The sequence below is a fragment of the Eriocheir sinensis genome, unplaced genomic scaffold (genome assembly GCF_024679095.1).
Source record: "Eriocheir sinensis breed Jianghai 21 unplaced genomic scaffold, ASM2467909v1 Scaffold1292, whole genome shotgun sequence".
NCBI classification, from domain to species: domain Eukaryota; kingdom Metazoa; phylum Arthropoda; class Malacostraca; order Decapoda; family Varunidae; genus Eriocheir; species Eriocheir sinensis.
Genome location: NW_026110620.1, coordinates 32,133 through 38,736, shown reverse-complemented (window position 1 = coordinate 38,736; position 6,604 = coordinate 32,133). Strand labels below are relative to the sequence as shown.

The window sequence follows — 6,604 nt, the reverse complement described above, 5'->3', positions numbered from 1 at the left end:
GGTTTGGTATGGTAGAGGGGTCATGTTGGGTGTTGAACATAAGGTATATGAGGGTCGTAAGTAGTGTGGGAGGGTTGAAAAGTGGCTGTGCTGATGAGAGTAGGTGTATGGCAGCAAGGGCTTCTGTAGTAATGGAATGAATGAAGGAAGGAAGGAAGGAGGACAAGACGAAAAGAAAGAAAAGGAGGAGTGAGAGGAAGAAGGTGGACCACAGAATTGCCACGGGTACTGCCAAGGATTATATAATATAAGGATACCTCACTAAACATTTATTTTACCAACAGTGCAGCGCGTATGCAATCTGGTTCATATAAAGTGTATTGGGGGGCCATTACTTATTGATCTTGTCATTCATTCATGGCCAGATTTTTTTTTTGTATTTTTTTTTTTTTTTTGGTTGCTGGGGATGTGTGGTTGAATTGGGCAGCTGTTGAGGTGGCCAGTGGTGGAGATATTTGAGGAATATGTTATGTGGGGGTTGCTGGGAAATGTTGCTGTCTGCCATGTATCGGTGCTTACGTTTTCTGCAATTTTGCAGGGGTAACTAATCCTGTCATCAAAATAGCTAACATACATATATATTAAGTGAAGTATCAAGTATCAAATGGTTAATAAATAATGTATAAAGGGATCAATGTATACGTAAGAATACACAAAGACTATAGCAACTTCTATATTATCTATAACGATATTGATGACAGGATTGGTTACCCCTGTAAAGTTGTAGTGGGTGGGTGTTGGTGGATTTTTGAGAGAACGTCAGCGTCGCTGTGTGGTGGACAGCAGTGTTTCTCGGTACCTTTTTCTAACATATTTATCAAATGATTCTGTTATGTACTGTTTGCCAACTCAACAGCTGCCTAATTTAATTGCATATCATTAGCAATAAAATAAAAAAAACGCAAAATCTGACCATGAATATGAATAAATAAGGGGTTGGTTTCTAGTACATTTTATACCGTGACAACAGGGTGAGAGTGACATACCGCAATCATGACGTCATCGATGACGTTTCAGTGAGCTATCCTTATAGTATATCATCATTGGGTACTGCTATAGTTAAACTGTTACAAATACTTCGTTTGGGCGAGTTGGCCTGGCGCCTGACCGCTGGCCCCGCGGGGCGCTGATGGGGCCTTGCTCCCCGCCCCCTTGCTCGCTCCTCCCGCAGTCTTCCTTAACAATCGAAAAAGCGCAAAAATCTGACCATGAATAAGCACAAATAAGGGTTTTCTAGTACATTTCATACCCCGTGAGAGTGAACCAGGTGGCATACCGCAGTCATGACGTCATCGGTGACGTTTCAGTGAGCTATCCTTATAGTATATTATCCTAACGGATCCCCACCCCAATTGGAAGGCAGCGTGACGTCATGGCATGCATAAGAAAGCTGTGTAACGAAACACACGAGATCCTGCTCCCGTCGGGGATTAACCAGCGATCAACGAGGCGGGTATACCCCGTCTTAACCACTCGGCCACGGAGACGCCCTTCTCATGAGGCGAGCTAGGGAAGAGTTGGTCATCAGGGCGGCCGGTCGCATATTCCTGAACCCAAGGTGAATCCATACAAGCCCCGCCCTCCGGTCGCATGGCTCCTCCCACGATCGTATTGCCAACACCTTGACCAAAAAAAAACCTATGCCAGTATGTGCTTATGCCCATTTATAATGCATACATGCATGCATATGTATTTCTATACAACTATGTCTCTGTCATACGATGTGCAAGTGTCATTTAATATGTAAAAACACTATATTTATATGCCCGAATGCAAGAGCATCACATGAGAACACTGTTAGCTTTGGCCAGTTTGACTGTAATTCCGTCTCACATAAACGAGATTACCTTTTAGCTGAAATACGCTAATACTGTATTTAAAATAAAGGAAAGCATGCATATGCAAATTTTGTATCATGTTAATTTATGTACGTTCACTTTACACCCTTGGTTCAAGATATATGCCCTTCAAAGGATATTGTAATTTATAACAACATCAGGTTTTAGTAGCCCAATAACTGGCGCCAGACTTTTCAGACATGGAGCCAGCAGTTGGGCCAGACAACTTTACATCGAAGTCCCATGTGGTGGATGAAGAAGGAGAAGTAATTGTGATCAGCGAAGACCGTGTGGTGGATGATACCTACCGTGTGGATGGCTTTGAGATCCACGATTTTGTGAAACAAAAGGACTGTGTAACATTTAGGACAAATGTTGAGCCAGCAGTTGGGCCAGACAACTTTACATCGAAGTCCCATGTGGTGGATGAAGAAGGAAAAGTAATTGTGATCAGCGAAGACCGTGTGGTGGATGATACCTACCGTGTGGATGGCTTTGAGAGCCACGATTTTGTGAAACAAAAGGACTGTGTAACATTTAGGACAAATGTTAAAAGTGAAGAGGACTTTGAACGCTGGAAAAATGCATTTTTCCTAAAGAATAAATGTGCTTCAATTCATTCAAGATGTTCTCTGTAGGAAAAATGAAATTATTTCGCCAACAACTGATGTGTCACCATGGCAAAGAGACCCACGCGGGCATCAAGAAGACCTACACAGGGTAAGTTACTAATTTAATCAGTAAGTCCTACGCTATGCTTTGTTATGTTTTCTAGTGTTCTAGTTAACTCCCTCGAGATTAGTAACATAAAATATATTAGGGAACAGCAAAGGGTCATCAAGGCCCAACAAGGTTGTCCTGTGTCAGTCACAGAGTGACTTCGTCATTACACTAATGTAATACATGCATTAACACTACAAAAATGTACAGTACAGCTCGCTAATGCAATATGAAAAGCCCGTGAACAGGACTCAGTCCTTCACATAACTTATCTATCCATTTAGACATTTCACATTTAATACTACTCCCTGGTTCCTATCGCTCATCCTCTCACATATCCACTTAACGAATCCACCTCCTATCCCATGTAATCTCAGTTTGTGCACTAATCTCTTATGTTGTACTTTATCAAGAGCTTTGCTAAAATCTAAATGAGTAACATCTATGCTATTACCCTCTAACTGTTTGGTAATATACTCTATGAACAGAAGTAAATTAGTAAGACAAGATCTACCTTATATAAATCCATGCTAAATTACTCAAATCAATATATACTTATTCAAATTATATCAAATGCTATTCTTAATAATAATCTTCTCTAATATATACCTTACATAGGTACTACACAGGTCAAACAAACAGACCTATTATTGCTAGCATGGTCCTTTCAACCTTTTTTTTTTAATTGGTGTAACATTAGCTAACTTCCAGTCCTAAGGTATCTCTGCAAATCTCAGTGATCTATAAAAAATTAACCTAAGTGCCTCAGAAATAATATCTTCACCCTCCTTAAGTACTCTGGCATGTATCTCATATTATTGTGTTCTTCTTGCAAATTACTAATGCTTGTTGTCTTTTTTCACTTCACAGTTGCAAGGTGTTCATGGATGCTACCATCCGGTTGGTTCATGCAAGATCTCCTGAAGATATAAGAAGTTTTCCATGCTTCATGAAGATTACTGGACAGCATAACCACCCCTTAGATACAGCTGATGTATTAAATCAGCTGAGAGTTTCTCCATGCACCAGAGAGATGTTTGAAAACTATTTCAGACAAGGTAAATGATAAAATGCATATTGATTTTTTTATGCATAAGCAATGAAATTTGAAATTATTTGTTGTTCCTGATGCATGTTAATGTTGCTGTAATGAGGTGAACATATATCAACTGTTTTAATTTTACAAATAAGAAGAAATTGCATGAAGAAATTTTACATGCTGTGAAAGTATGCAATTGATTTTGTTATAATTTACATAAGTAAGTGTCAGGTACAATATACACATAATTTTAATGAAGTCTATCTTTTCAGGAATCTTTTACAGAATGGTGCAGTTATTGCATCTTCTCCCCTCTACCCAAGCAAAAAGTATAATTATATGGGTAATATGAGCTATAATCTTAAGCCATATAATATAAGCTCTAGGCATAAGTGTTATGCTATAAGCTTGAATCTTAAGAAGCTCTGATTTTAAGAAATATTAAGTGACCAGTACAGTACTGTTAGGTGACCAGTACCTCCCATGATTATAATATATGTAAGAAATATGGCGTCCAACACTACCAGTTGTTAGTATATTCAAGGCTAAACACAGTCCACTGAATACTGAATATTATTTTATATTACTATTTAAGGTCACATATACTGCTCTAAGCAAAAAGTATAATTATATGGGTAATATGAGCTATAATCTTAAGCCATATAAAATAAGCTCCAGGCATAAGTTTAATGCTATAAACTTGAATCTTAAGAAGCTCTGATTTTGAGATATATTAAGTGACCAGTACAGTACTACTGTTAAGTGACCAGTACCTCCCATGATTATAATATATGTAAGAAATATGGCGTCCAACACTACCATTGTTAGTATATTCAAGACTGAACACAGTCCACTGAATACTGAATATTATTTTATATAACCATTTAAGGTCACATATACTGCTCTTTTCAGAATTATTGTTAGACTGTCCATGCATCAGTATGTTGCCATTTCATTATAATATACATATGCAGTATATTACCTACCCTTGCAACGTCTTTGTTGGCTGTTAACGTAAATTTTAAGAGGATATATTGAAGATGTATTGTTTTATGTAATGCAGTGTGTCCCTTTGCTATGAACGGTGTATGTTGAGTTGAACATAACAATAGTATTATGCATACAGGTATGGCACCTGGACAAGCCTACAGGCACCATTTGCTGTAGATGGAACTCGACGAAGACTTGTACAATCAAGCCAAGAAATCAATAAATCCTTCTCCGAAGTCCGTCGAGTATATGTGGAGTACATGGAAGAAAAAGGAACATGGAGGACTGAATACGCCGTCAATGTTTGATGCCATCAAGACATACGCTGAAAAAAATCCGGACCTCATTATAAAGATACACAATGAAGGGAATCAATTTGCAGTTGTTTTAGTCACCCCATTCATGATGAGGGCACACAAGCTGTTGCAAGAAGCTGGAGAAGTTGTATTTGTTGATGCAACAAGTTGTGTTGATCAGGTCAACACAGCAGTGATACCACTTCTCTGTTCAGGACCAGCTGGGGCTGTACCATTGGCTGTCCTGTTCACCTCATCTCAAGATGAAGCAACACTAACAAAAGGTATTTAATGTAGGCCTATACTAGCTTGTTTCTTAATTCTCAATTAAAATGTGTATAAGTGTTTAAGTATTAGAAATATGTTTTAGGTATTCAAGTGTCAAGGAAAGCAGCTAATATAATTTTGTACTTTATCCTTTGCAGGATTTGGTATGGTAAAGGAGGCGATTGGGGAGGATGGATTTTTTGGTCAAGGAGGTCCACAAAATTTCATGACAGACAACTGCAATGCAGAAAGAAATGCATTGGCAGCCATTTGGCCTAATTCAAAACAATACCTCTGCATTTTTCATGTTCTCCAACAAGTATGGCGCTGGCTTCTTGATTCAAAACATGGAATCAATAAGAATGATAGACAAGAATTGATGAGTGCAGTTAAACTACTTCTTCATGCCGAGTCAATTGACAGATTTGAAGATCAACTGGAGAAAGTTCAGCACCATCCTCTTCTTCAGAAATATCCCAATTTCAAGAGGTAATAATAGAATATATGTTTTAAATGTAAATCCTTCCATCGACACTAATACACCTGCCCCTAAGACTTCCCTTTGATTAAGGTCAGCCACACATCCAGCCACATAGGGTGTTCTGCATTCACACCTCACTCTATAATGCATAGCCTGAATAACAAAAGAGTAATTAAACTAAGAAAAGTCTCATGACAATAGCCCTTCTACTAGTATATTTTTTTTTCTACCTGAAACATGGAACACATTGTTGACTTTTTTACCCTTAATCTTGTGAGGTGTCTGTAATTATTCACATAATAGTAATTTTAATTCAAAATTTCAGCTATCTAAACACCTTGGACCAAAGAAGAGAGGAGTGGGCAATTGCCTACAGAGCAGGTGCATTGTTGAGGGGTCACAACACTAATAACTATTGCGAATCAACAATGTGCATCATAAAGGATAATGTCCTTAATAGGTAAGGATTAAACTAAATTGAATTTGCTATTCTGTTACTGTTCTCTGAAAAATTATTTAGTAACTCTTCAAGTAAACAGCATTACTTAACCCATCATCCTTTTACCAGGCTCTCCAATAGAATCTTAAATTTTTATCCTGCAAAATCCATGAAAAATAATGTTCAAGAGCCCCTGAAATCCATACTTCTTCTTCTATTCAGCGTTATTAGCCCGTTTTTATACGGGGTGCTGTTTTTGATGAGTCCTCGACTCTCCAATGCTACTCGCCACTCCTCTGTCCTCTCCTCCATTTCTTGCTTAGTCTCACCAACCAAAACCACATCATCTGCATACATAATGTCCCATGGTACTACTCTTCTAACCCCCTCCGTCCCCTGAAATCCAAACTAATTCTTTTTTTTTTTTCAGATGTAAGGCATATAACACTGCACAACTTGTAATGTTTATGGCTGAAATCTTCAACTCCTTTATGAAACAACGGATAGTGGATATAACACTCAACAGAAGGCATA

At 38.2% G+C, this 6,604-nt stretch overlaps 1 long non-coding RNA gene across 1 annotated transcript; it reads left to right on the top strand.

Annotated features, from left to right (window-relative positions):
* The first annotated feature begins 2,443 nt into the window (after window positions 1-2,443).
* Window positions 2,444-5,483, top strand: LOC126989764 (uncharacterized). Its single transcript, XR_007743678.1, has 4 exons — window positions 2,444-2,558; window positions 3,429-3,616; window positions 4,724-5,167; window positions 5,309-5,483. It is a non-coding gene; the product is annotated as an uncharacterized LOC126989764 (long non-coding RNA).
* The last annotated feature ends 1,121 nt before the right edge of the window (window positions 5,484-6,604 follow it).